At 41.5% G+C, this 13047-nt stretch overlaps 1 long non-coding RNA gene across 1 annotated transcript in view; it reads right to left on the bottom strand.

The window, feature by feature from the left end:
* Window positions 1–1481: 1481 nt before the first annotated feature.
* The window catches only part of LOC102384018, a 33116-nt gene continuing 21550 nt past the window's right edge, over window positions 1482–13047 (bottom strand). The window contains exons 2-3 of the long non-coding RNA XR_323446.1: window positions 5215–5348; window positions 1482–1651 (exon numbers count right to left, since the gene is read on the bottom strand). This is a non-coding gene — a long non-coding RNA (uncharacterized LOC102384018). The remainder of the gene's footprint in view (window positions 1652–5214; window positions 5349–13047) is intronic.

Here is a 13047-nt window from a genome sequence, read left to right as displayed (position 1 = left end):
TTTTCAAGAATCACAGAGACATTTATAGATTGATTACCTGGCTAGGTCTATCATTCTTCTGATGACCATGCATCCCCATTTTTGTGATGCTTTTAATTAATATAACTAGAACATATAGTTATTTGTTAAATTGTATTCACCTTGGCTAGTAAAGTAGGGACTTGGAACAGATAGAGAAACTCCCAGCTTAGTATTTATGTAAAACCTGTGTTGTCCAGATTAGAACTCACTTTTGTCCACCCCCCACTTATAACATCAGATGGGATGACTATTCGCCCACTAAATCTCCTATAACAGCATTAGCATCATGGATTGCTTTCTCTTTGCTGCCAAGGAGCTGTGTTTGCTTTGCCTGTCTCCTCCTCTTTATTACCTCTTATGAATTGCAAAAATATTAGAAATAGCCTAATTGTATTTAAAATCATTCAGGTAGCCATGAACTTTGGGTCTTGACTTTCTCCCCTCTACAGGATGCTTCATCTGACACTTACTTCTGTCCGTGCTCAAATGAGTAGAGACATTTCTAAAAAGTTAATACAATATCAGTAGCAAATTGTTGCAGTGATCCACCCAAGGGACTTAAAAATTGTCAGACAAACCTATACAGTATGTTGACGATATACAGTATGTTCCTAAGTGTATACAGTCTTGGATGTCAGTTCATACTTTTACAATGTCCCATTCTATATGCATGTATTGAAGCTAATCGTATAAATGTCAGCAGAATGCACTTAATAAAAATATCATTTAATACAACGCCTCAAAGCCTCAATGTATCATAACATGTCTTTGCTTTCTTATAGGGTATGAAACAACAAAGGACAACTTCCTATCTTATTATTTCTCCAGCTTCCGAGTTGTCTCAATCACCCTGTAATTCATTAAATGAGGCAGAAAAAAATCAAATAGCTTTTATTGTTAATATAGCATTTTATTTTCAATCGTATTTGTTCAAGTGAAAAGGAGACGCCTTTCATATTTTGGTGAAAGAACATTCACTGTAAGAGGAACTAAGGTGAAGCCCCCATTAACTGAACTGGTTGTTTGCACACAAAGAGGAGCACATTTAATTTTAAATCAAGGCCTCTAAATAGGAGATAGTATATCATTTTTGGTGGTGGGGAGCATAACAGGCGGCCTAGAAGGGAAGTCTATGCAATAAACCTCTAAAGAGGTTTAATCCAGGCAGCACATATGGGCATTTCTAACATGACCTTGTGGAGTGTGTTACTTTTCACAGCAAGTTTTCCCCAGTTATGCTCTGTTTTTTCCCTGAACATCACCAATAAAAGGATCATTAAGGTTGAGAGCAGGGTTTGCCAAGTCTCCGTACATTTATGGACACTGTAAATAACCAAGCTAAAATTGCCTGTCCCTACATTTTGTAAAAAAATTGTGCCACCTGTAAAAACATGAAACAAAAACAGCTTTGCAATATCATCTCTATAAAAACATGGAGCTCATTAAAGCTTTGTGGCTGGAAAACAAACCGAATGCATTCTTGAAACACCGACAGAATACAGCAGTGCCACCTGATGTCTGAGTGGGAGCGTAGTACGCCAAAGGGCACACTTCTCAGGGTTTTGTGGCTTTCTCCAACCCCCAGGCATGTGCTGGTCCTGATGCTGGTGTTGCCTTCCATCTGCCATTGCTGGGTGACAAGTAAGCAGACATCAGTCCTTTTGGGGTCTGTTCTAGGACAGGGGAAGCTGCTGATGGGGTGTGGGCTGGGCAGGGGGGCAGCAAGGCGCAGGGTGTGATCGGGGTGCCAGGGTGTAGGGATGAATAGGGGATCCATAGGTTGGGAGTAACATAGTGTAAAACCATTGCTTCAATCAGGTAGGATTGCCAACCCAAAAATGTTTTCTTATGCTGATTATTCGCAAACTTTTTATTGACAACCAACATTTTTTACTATGGTTTGAACGTGGCCCTTGTTCAAGTTCTGGCAGAAAGGTTACATGTACATTATGTAAAACATATGTGTAAAAAGTTTGCAGATTGTCAATAAAAAATAAAAAAGTTGTCTTGGGTTGGCAACCCTGGTTGAGAACTAATCTTTGGGATGGCCAAAAAAAATTCTATTGAAACTTTTTTTCTGACTGAAGTTGTGGTTTTGCTTAAATCAACATGTTAAGGTACATGCCCAATTCCTTGAACTTTTTCTATTTGTCATAAGGAAAACCAAACTCAGTCTCATTTTTAAATTGAAATTACAGTTTTTCTATGAACTCTGCTGCCCACATTTATAGGCAGCTCTACTAGTAATATTATTATGATAATGCAGTACCTATCAATAGAGACTACCCTCCAGAGCCCCCATGGACAGCAGCAGCTCCCAGTTTGCTAGGGGCTGCTAACATTGCCACTCCCTCTCTAGAGGCTGAGTCTGGATTAGGGGGGAAGGCAGGGGCTAGGATATTGAGCAGCAAGGACATCACATGGCTGCCTGTGCTGGAAAGAAGGTGAGCTAGGCCAGCCTTAGTGCTTTAAGAGGACTGCAGGCAGCCCTGGACCGGGCACCATTAAAGGATATCCTTTGGGGTTGCCCTTTATCAGGAAAGAGACAAAAGACAGGGGATGGGGGCGAGTTATTGTACTACTACTTATTATTGTTTAATTTGAATAATGTTGAGTGGGTAAGGAAGGATGAGTGGGTGTTGGAGACAGCCATATCCCTCCCCCACACTCCGCCCCCAAGAGGCTTGGGGTGAGACACCCATGGCCCTCTTGGAAGAATGGGAAGCACAGCCTTGGAAGCAATGGTAAGGAAGGAGCAGCAGGACTTCCCTGGCCAGGAAGCAGGGGAGCAGAGTGGGTGGGGTGAGGTGGATTGCTTTGAATTTGGTGGGGTTGGGAGAGGAAGTTTGTTTTGTTGTACCTTCTTATTTTACTATTTTATTGTTTCTATCATTCTTTGTTGTATTGTAAGTTGCCCTGAGCCTTTTTTGGGAAAGGACAGCATATTGACCAGTCAAATAAATTGTGGTTTGGTTCTTCCTTCAAAACAAGATCCTTCCACAACCTTTTCAGGGAGAGTGTTTAAAGATTATTGTTGTGTCAGACATAATATAGTGTGATCACATAGGAATAAAAACAATAGTTAAGGGAACACACTTATTTGCAAAACGTATGGAGCAGCTTAATGAGAGCATGTGATAAGCGAAACACTTTGATAAACTCCTGGAAAACAGGTGTTTGTTACGCAATAAAATGTTCAGCAGAAGTGGACTGTGGCACCAAGAGGATCAGGTATCAGGGGTCAAGGCCTCCATCAGATTTATCTGTGCAGAGATCTTGGCAGATCCATCCCAGGACAGAAGAAATTCTCAAGAGATTATCAGAGGGTACATTTTCCTCCATTATATATATATTTATATAATATTTAATACATTTTATAATTATATATATTTAATGGAGGAAAATGTTACTTGATCTAGATATAGATATATCTATATATCTAGATATAGATATATCTATATCGAGAGAGAGATATAGATATATAGATATCACTTGCTTCAGCTTTGGTGGATCTGCTTCTGTATCCCTTTATAAAGGTCTGATATTCAGAATGGTGCTGCTTTCTCTTATTCTGAAGAATATATGCAAATGAATATGTGAATCATCTAAATACTGTAAAACCACCACATCAGATAGGCTGAGATTGTATGTTACAGAACGTTATTAGTCAAACAGTTCTGTGGTATTTAGAATCCTCTGGCATTTCAGTGACCTTTTTACAAGCCATATTGCACTGAACTACTAATTTATTTCATGATCATCCTATTGTATCCAAGAAAAAAATGTTAAACAAAAAACAGGTGTCCCAATCCAAGTCTCATATTGCATTTCAAAACCCAGTGAGTAGATGCTAATTCCAACAATTTGCATGAGAGACTTTTGCTATCACTTCTATCATAGTATCGATGTCAGCTCAATTTTCAGAGCAGCTGTAGCTCAAACATTGACCTGCTGCCTATTACAGTAGTGTAATGAAGTGCAATGGGCTAGTAATTATTCTACATTACCCTAGATCAAGTAACATGCAGCCCTCAGTTATCACAATGGAATCCCAGTTCTTGTTCAAAATGAGAAAACTGACCATGAAGTTGATTTAAGGGTGTCATCAAAAATTACTTTCTGAGCCTGAAAATGTACTACTTATTTCCCAGATAGCATCTGACATTGCTGTGTAAATGTCTCACAGTCATTGCATACTCGGATAAACTAGTTTCAAATAACTAAATGAAGAGTTGCATGCAAGAACCAGTAGTAAATTGAGATGGGATATGTTAAAAATATCTAGTAATAAAATTACTTTAGGGAATTGATTTAAATGTCTCTTTCCCAACACCATCCATGCAACACCCTATCAACTTCTTCAGGAAATAGCGCAGTTTCTTCTGTTACCAGGCATGAAAAAATGAGTATTACGAATTGATCTGCAAACATAACTAATCTCACTGTACTTGACTGTACAAATACTGGCCTCAGATTGTACTATTCAAAACTCCTTAAAATAATAATCCACACATTCAGCCAACTGTCTCTTAAGATTTCCTGTTGTCCCACACCCTCTTGATACAATTGAATCAGCTTCTTCCAGCATTTGAAGCAGCAAACTTTTAATCGGAATATGTTCTTTTTTCAGACTAAATATTCTCAAATAGCACGTAACCTAACAACTATGTCAGGAGAAATCCTGCCCCACAAGATTCAGGCCTAAGCAGCAGTTACTGGAACAACCCTTTGAATAGAAGTAAGCCAGTGGTAGTCCTGACTGATGGGGCATTTGCAGGCCTGGAGCCTGTATCCCTGCTTTTATTTTCCCAGTCTATAGTCAGACAAATATATTATCGTCGTTAGACCTGCCCCAGTGCGAATGGTGGGAGTTGTGGCAGTTACTGCTTCTGTGAGCAACCCATTAAAAAATGTATCCCCTTGTTGTTTTCAGTATCTGGTGTAAATTTTTTTGCTGTCTCACAGCACAGGTAACAGGATATTAAAATATACAGAACAACCACCCTGGAAAGTTTAACTGTCTAATCCAGTAATACTGTGTCAGGCTTAAATTTAAATGAAGTTACCAAAAGGTAACACAATCCCTGTGTAGCAATTTGAAAGGGTCTGGTTTTTTGGAGGAGTAAGGGAGAGAGGGAATATGGCTTAGAGTCCCATGTGTCTCACATGCACAATTCACACGTTGTAACTCACCTCAAGTGAAATGGAAGGAGATGCACAGCCTGTCTGAAGAGCAAGATGAACTTGTAAGCTTGATTGAATATCCTAGGGTCTAATTTTCCTCTGGAACAGGGGGAAGAAATGCCGTAAAGGAAGGAAGAGTGGAACTGAAACAGGAGAAAGATGAGAAGAATGAGCATAGGCTCGATTGCATGAGAAAAGTGAACTACCTCGTGCCCAGAAGAAATGGACAGAGCTTCACCTGCTCAACTGGTATGACAAATGGCAAGAGTTATCTCATGAAAAAATGGCTCAATGTGATGATGCGACTCCACGACAAAAAATACAGTGGCACTGATAAGCCAAGGAAAAAAAAACGTGGACATTAAGGAAGAAGAGACAAAAGCAATGGATAGGAGGAGCCTTGACACACAATACATTTACACAGGTGTAGTTTAAATAGGTTTTGTCCATTGGCCATTGCAGGGGAACTGGACCCAATGATCTTGCGAGGTCCCTTCCAGCCCCTAAGAATCTATGAATGAATTGCAGTACATTACACCATGATCCCAAGTGGACGCACAAGCAGCTGTCCCAGAGTACTGGTGGCAGTAGATGTTTTTACAGTGCCATGCCACTAGACAGGCAGGGGAGCTCTTTTGCAAACAGTATGGGGTAGACTTTGTCCAGTATGGGGTAGACAAATGACGTCTAAGTTATACTGGTCTATTTTTATTATAGATCTTTTTCTCAGGTAACTTTATGTTAGATTCAAGACACTTACTCTAGTGTTGGGGTTTATATTGTCTGTCTGTTCATTGGCTAGATGCAGGTGTTAAGGCTGATTTTACTGGTGTAAACATGGTATATATCTAACCCCTATAAGTATCAGTAGGAGTGGAGAGAAAGAAGGTGATGGGAGGTGGAGGTCCTTTATCTGTGTGTAAACAGTGCTTGCCACACAGCTAGCCAGAGGGAAGAGGCAGAGCTGGGATCAGAGGCTCTGATCAGGGGATCAGGGGGCTGGCTTGGCACTTGGGCAGAGCAAACGAGCTCTGCCGGTGCCTAGAGCGCAGCCCTGAGCAGCGCCACCAGAGATGGCAGTGATCACGCTCTAAGTTAATCCTCTATGGGATCTGGCACAGATGTTCAATAAAGTCATCTAACAGAAAGCGCTTTAGTTTAATACGCTTCCATCAACTTAGAGCGCAATCTGTCATTTTTAAAGTGCTCCAAGAGCCGCGAATGTCTGCTCAGTTACAGCTTTAAGGTACGTACAGAAGTGTTTCGTGCTCATTTTACAGCGGTATAAATTAGAGCACTTTTTATAACATTATAAAGTTACAGCACTTTTAAACACAACTGAAGTGCAGTGTTTGGTGGGGAGGGGGAGACTCTGAGCCTCCCTGCACCTTCCAGTCTAGGAAGCAGCTTCCTGGGGCTCCTCCGCTGGTCAGAAATTTGCCCAGGATACAGAAGTTATTTAAAACAGGGGTTTCCCAACCTGTTTACTGGCAAACTGAGGACCGGAAGGGACCACGGACCAAACCACAGAATGGAAGTGGCTGCGGACCGGCAAACTGTGGACCAGCAGTGACCAGCATACTGAGTATAAAAAAAAGGGTTGGCTGCCAGTTTGCAGTATACTGGTCAATTCTGGACTTCCAGTCCGGCAGCCAACCCCTTGCAGCGCAGTACTGGGCTGCGGCCCAGGAATTAGGAACCCCTGATTTAAAGTGCTGTAGGTTGCTAAAGTGCTTTGAAATACAGTGCTTCAAATGTAATACGTCATTTAGCAAGGGTTAATTTAACATGCTGTACCCATTTTAAAGTGCTGTAAAGCCATGCACTTCTGTTAAGTCATAGCAATAAAGTGCTTTAAATGGCAAAAAAGCAACTTCTGTACATAGAGCTCTTTCTATGTGCACCTAGGCTAAGAAACTAGAGTGTATGCCTCTTATTTCACTGGTGCTCTGAACCCCTGCAAGGACTCTTTTTGGAGTCTGTTTTAGGCATGTGCTACCCTCTAGCTTCACAGGTGTCTATGAAGGAATAATGTAAAATCTAATTGCCCTTTAGCTAAATTCCAAGGCAGCAAATCTCTTCCAGAATCAGGCTTGGAAGAGTCTATAGACACTTAGCCATCCACAACTCAGATGATCAGACTACCTCTGTAGTTGGCCTCTGATCCTGAGACCATCCCAATGGTGGCAATGTGGGACCAACAGTAAAACAAGTAGGTTCACCATAACAGACATGCCCCTTACTTGCAGACAACGGCACAAACAAACTATCATGGTAAGCACCACAGAAATGATATGCAGGCAAGTTTGAATCTTTAAATGATCTCACTTCAAATAGTGTTTTGCCCATTTCATGTTAGCTTTCCACAGTTATTCTGGCAAGTGAGTGTGCTAGCAGAAGTGTTTGCATACCACTGGAAAGCAAATATTGAATTCACAATTGCAAAGATTCTCACTAGAAACCTGATTCGAAATGTTATAGCTACCCAATATTGTGCAACTCGTGTATCCCATCAAGTGTCTTGAATATTTACAGAGAATAGCTCTTTAAAGAGCTACCTAGAATTTCTTATATTTGGGGAAAAATCATGAATAATAAATTTCAGAAAAACTTTGTGAGCACGTCATGAGAAGAAGAGGCACAATTCATCACACACAGATGTTACTAACATACATTATTCACCAGCACTAAATTATGTTTCTAAAGCATGAGAGTAACAATTTGTTTTCCTGTATAAGATTTAGCTAAACCTCTGGAGTTTTTAATCTGTTTTCCCAACAAAGTTTACTCAGAAACATTGGCTCTTTGCTGACTGTCAAGAGACCTCAAGTCTCTTTGTGTAAATTGAAAACGGCTCCCATGCTTGCTTGTGCTTTTATTATGGGAATCACACTAAATGTGATAATTTTTGTAAAGTCTGTTTGCTGTTGCATTGACTTCTAATTGTGCTTCCTCATCAGCAGCAGAATTTGAACGAGAAATGTCAATGTAATTTTGATTGTAGGCACCAAACAGGGGCTTTCCCTGAAAGCCTCAGGAAAAGATGCATCTTGCAATAGCTTAGCTTTTTGCCACTGTAGTTTTTCCATATCTCTTAGTAAAAGTAACATCTGAAGACTCCTTCCTCTCAACAAGTGGTCTTCCCTCAAAAATGTGGAATAACTGAATATTTTTCTGGAGAAATGTATATCAAATCATATTTTGAAGTACAAATTCTTCCCTCATTTCAACCATGTGCATAGCTGTTGTTGGGCTAAAGTCCACATTGGTGGAAGCTGGTAAAATTGCATTAGGCATCACACCGAGGAAAAGCCAGCATATTCTGTGGGATGAACAGTTTGAATTTTGTCCAATTCAGCAAACATCCCTGACATTGGTAACACATAGGGGGTGCACACAGGTGCTTGCCACCCCTGTCCCACACCACCAACATCACCGCGGGAGCTCCCCGCTCAACCCACCTCTGCCACCGACACCACCGCTGCCTGCAGGCAGTCGCCATGCCCCCCCAGTCTCCGGGGGCACGTGTCATGCATGATCCCTGAAGTGCTCTGAATGTTGTGGTTCATACATCCATCTCCAGTGTATATTACATTAACATATTTTAAGACCAGAACATTATACTATCGGAGTCAACTGAAAATGAATGATGTGAACAGAACTCAACAACAAATAATTACACAAAGAAAACTCTAATAAAATTGCCCATCACTCGATCTGGGTAAGGCAACGGGCCATTTCTTTGAAATGATGTAATTCACTTCCAGTTCAGTGTCTGTTACACATTCTTTTCTGGTAGCTTATAAATTTACGAGTTTCCTACTTCTTCTTGCTAAGGGAGCAAGGGCCAATTTTTTTGGTCAAGTGTCAAAATCCTTCCCCTGGCCTTTTTAGGGTCAACTAGATGTAGAAATCAAAGGGAAGTAGAAAGTTTTTAGCAGATAGGTTCCCTCTTTAGTTCTCCCTTTCCTATCAGAGGTGTGGGAAGTAGGCCTTGCACTAGTTTGAAAAGAGTGCACAGGTTTTTTTTTGTCCTTGTTTGTCTTGCATTTATTTTTAACAAGGAATGAGTAGGTTTCTGGGTTTTGCTTGCTTAGGTGCTTTGAGTTTCAGCTCAGTCTGTCTCCTGGATTTGGGGATTGGGGTCTGGAGTGTGTTTGTTCTGATTCAGAGCAAAATTACAATGTGTTTGCTCTGAGCCTACTTTGTTCTTTTGTTGATTGCTATGGTGCCACTGCTCAAACCTGAGGAAGGAACAAACAGAAGGAGAAGTTACAAAAGCCATATTCTATTACTCGATTTCTGTTTGCTGAAGAACATGGCAGTGTTTCAATAAGGCTTTGCAGGAATTCAAAAGAATTATTGATCTTTACAAGATCTCTTTTGAAAGGACACTGGCAAGTAGCTTAGGCCTAAATTTGGATTTACCCTGGCAGCATATGAATAAGGTGCTACGTTCTAGAAATTGGGAGCGCGAGGGAATCTAGTCCAGATTCAGGATTCTCAGGGCCAGCTTAAGCACTAAAATACCTTAAAGCTCCTAAAAGGTAGCTTCAAATGGTGGCTCTAGTTTAGGGGTGCTGTGGACTCTAATGTGGTATAGGGCTGCAACTATGGAGCACACTTTCCCCACATTTCTGGGCCCCATCCTCACTAGGAAGGTGAGGTGCTGGCTATGGCACAGATATGCTAACCAGGGGGTCACTTTCAGCTGCTAAACATTATGCCCAGGAGATAAGCAAAGAGGCTGTAACTTAAATTATGAATATGGCCTAATGGTCTGTAATTTGTGTCTGGAAAAAAATACACTTCAGGGTTGAGAAGTTATAAACAAGCAAATACCCACTGTTTGTACAGTACCTGCAATATTTGTTGTAGCCAACACAAGAAACATATGTCAACTTCCCAGTTGTGTTTCTGTAACTCCCATTACAGCAATGTGAGTTATTTAGGCTCATCAGAAGAATATGTTCCTACCACCTTTCTGACTGTGTTTTCAAACAACATTTGGGAATGATACATGTTGAAGTATGACATTGGTACCATCTGCTCATCATCACAAATATAAATGAAGTGATAATGAAGATGATGTTTCAAGGAGCTATAAAGATGATTGCACTCTAATGACATAATTTGTATCCTCAGTAATCTACAAATAAAACTCCTCTTCAAGCTCTAAATTGATGGCATCGTACTGGATCTACATAAAGCTAATTTTATGATCACTAATTATACAAAAATTGGCCATAACATGCATCAAGATTCCAGTTATGCCAGTGTCAAGGTCTCTCTCTTGATGGAGTATTCACATTACTTTGCAGATAAATCTGCACAGATTTAAATTAACTTTCTGCCACTTTACAAATCAAACTACATTTTGAGGGGACAAATGCTATGTCCTCCCTATCCGAGTTTCAGCAAATGTCATTCACTGAGGTTATGGAGGTAAAGCAGTAAAAGTGAGATACATGCTGTGAGCATGATCCCTGATCCTCCTGGCTAGTTCAGGCCAGAAGAAAATCTTATTGAAGTTTATGCTCAACAAAGCCACTTGATGCTGGCAATCTGGTTAACTTATGACCTGCATCTCTGACCATGGCAGCTTTGCTGCTGATGCTACTAGGGGTAAGTGGAACTGCTCTTGAGTGTCTTTCTTCTAATCCTTCTCAGAAATCCCCAAAAGTACTTGTGGAACATGTCTACACATTGCCGAATGGTGATGTTGGTACGGCGCCGTGCTTTAGTACTTCCTTTTGAAAGTAGTAAAGAATGGCACAGTATTGGGGGTTACTACCCCATGTGTGCAACACCGGTAGCATCACCGTAGCAGCATGCTATACTGGGGGGTCATGCCACTATGTCACTGTAGCTGGCGATCTTGTGTAGACCTGTGTGATCATTACATCGTCATAGTGCACTGTACGGCGACACAGCATGTCACTACGTGACTGTAGGGCGACGTGTAGATGCACCCGTGGACAACAGTTACTCTACTCCAAGTGCTCACTTACCTTGTGCTACAGGACATATTATGTGCATATGAAAGCACTGAGAAAGTTATTGAGGGAACAACCCAGGACGCTGGAACCCACCTCTGAGTACAAAAGCACAATGGAGTCACGTTAGACGCGTGGTCCACATCTGCACCGGCTTTAAGCTTCTAGATGCAGTTCACGGCATCAGGTTTTTACCTGTCAAACCTGGACCACCTGAGGGACTGCAAGACTCCCTGTGGCATAGTGCCACAACTGAAATCAGCAGCAGTGTATGATCTGGAGCATCAGTTTGAAAGTTGCTAGATGCTTTCTCTGACGGTCCTTGATTTGCTCCGACAAACATACATGCACGCACTCTCCCTGGCATATCTGTTATACCTCCGTCATCATCTTTCCCCTTGGTTTTCACCCATGAGCTACTTTGGGAAATACTCCTGATATATCCTCACTGAAAAGATTTTGCTGCTCCAGGCCCATTTCATCCACCAGTGCGATGTAAAGCATCCAGAACACAACCCAGAACAGAGGCCAACCCTGGATTCGTAGCAATGCTTGTTGTTTCGGTGTAGGTGCTAGGGAAGTGATGCAAGCCAGCGTCCTAAAAGTGGCATTCTTCTAAGTATAAATGATCAGACATTTTTCTTTTAGTTAAGTAAATTAATATGCAGTTAACAAGCCAAAATGACTCTTGTAAAAATAACTTTGTTGGTTTTGTAGAAATCTCTTTCCTGCTTTATTTTTAATTCTGAAAAGAGAAAAAGAATGAGTCTGGGAATAACAGCCTTCTCTAAGTGTTTAGTGATTCTCAGGTACCTGATTCCCAACTGCATCCAACTCATTATCACTCTTGTTAGGATAACACTTCTTTACAAATGCTCAAAACACTTAGATCTTGGAGAGGGTGTTTCAAGGTGGGTGGAGTGCAGTAAGTGTTGTTAAAACAAGCCACTTGGTGTAGTTTATTTATATTAGATGATAAAACAAGAGGAATGACTCTCCCACACAGAAACCCAGAGGAGAGGCTCTGTAGAAAGGAAAGTACCAAGAGGTTTTCCCTTGTGGAAATATCCTCAGATTACTGTAATCCGGGGCAAAGGGTTTGTTTCCCTTGTGCTCCAAGCAAACACCAGAGACGCTAGCGGGCTGCAAATTCTAGCGCACTGAGCACCAACATCCTTCCGTAGACAACCCCTTGTTGTGGTCCCTAACTCCAGCATGTCCGGAAGGACCCTGTGAAGATGTGGCATCATTCACAGACAGGCCCATGCCCCCAACTCCTACAGCTGTCCTGTGCATCTATAGAGTTCAGCGCGGAGGCTCATGTGCTCGAAGTTAGGCATCTGACTCAACTGGGATCTTTGTTCTTTAACTCAGTAAGGAAGAAGGAAGCCTGGGGATAACCCAAAACAGGCTCAGACTATTAACTCCTGAGACGTTTCCCCACAAAACTAGGGGTAGGACCACGACAAGGTGGGTGCTGGCAGCTGCATGGCTGATTTTCCCTTCCTCCTCTGAAGATCTTTGTATAACGAGATTCAAGAGGGAAGCTACCATGCCCACTTTTAAACTCTCCTCCTATCATCCTTGGCTTTGTCTGTACTTGGGGTTGCCCAACTTCAGTCACTGGTGTCGGTCTCACTTCCCTTGTTTTCACTAAGTGTTTGGACTGTATTTGCTCGAATATAAGATGACTCTGAATATAAGACAACCCCACAATAGTTAGAGTCTATATATAGAACATTTATAATTTTTTATTATCATTTTCCAGATATGGAATTTAAGTACTGGAGGGTTGTCTTTCCTCCCCCCCGCCCCCACCCCCTTGCTCCCCTCTGCCAATGCTACA

Source organism: Alligator sinensis, unplaced genomic scaffold (genome assembly GCF_000455745.1).
Source record: "Alligator sinensis unplaced genomic scaffold, ASM45574v1 scaffold527_1, whole genome shotgun sequence".
NCBI lineage: Eukaryota > Metazoa > Chordata > Crocodylia > Alligatoridae > Alligator > Alligator sinensis.
Note: the sequence above shows the minus strand (reverse complement) of the source record. Positions and strands in the feature narration are given on the sequence as shown.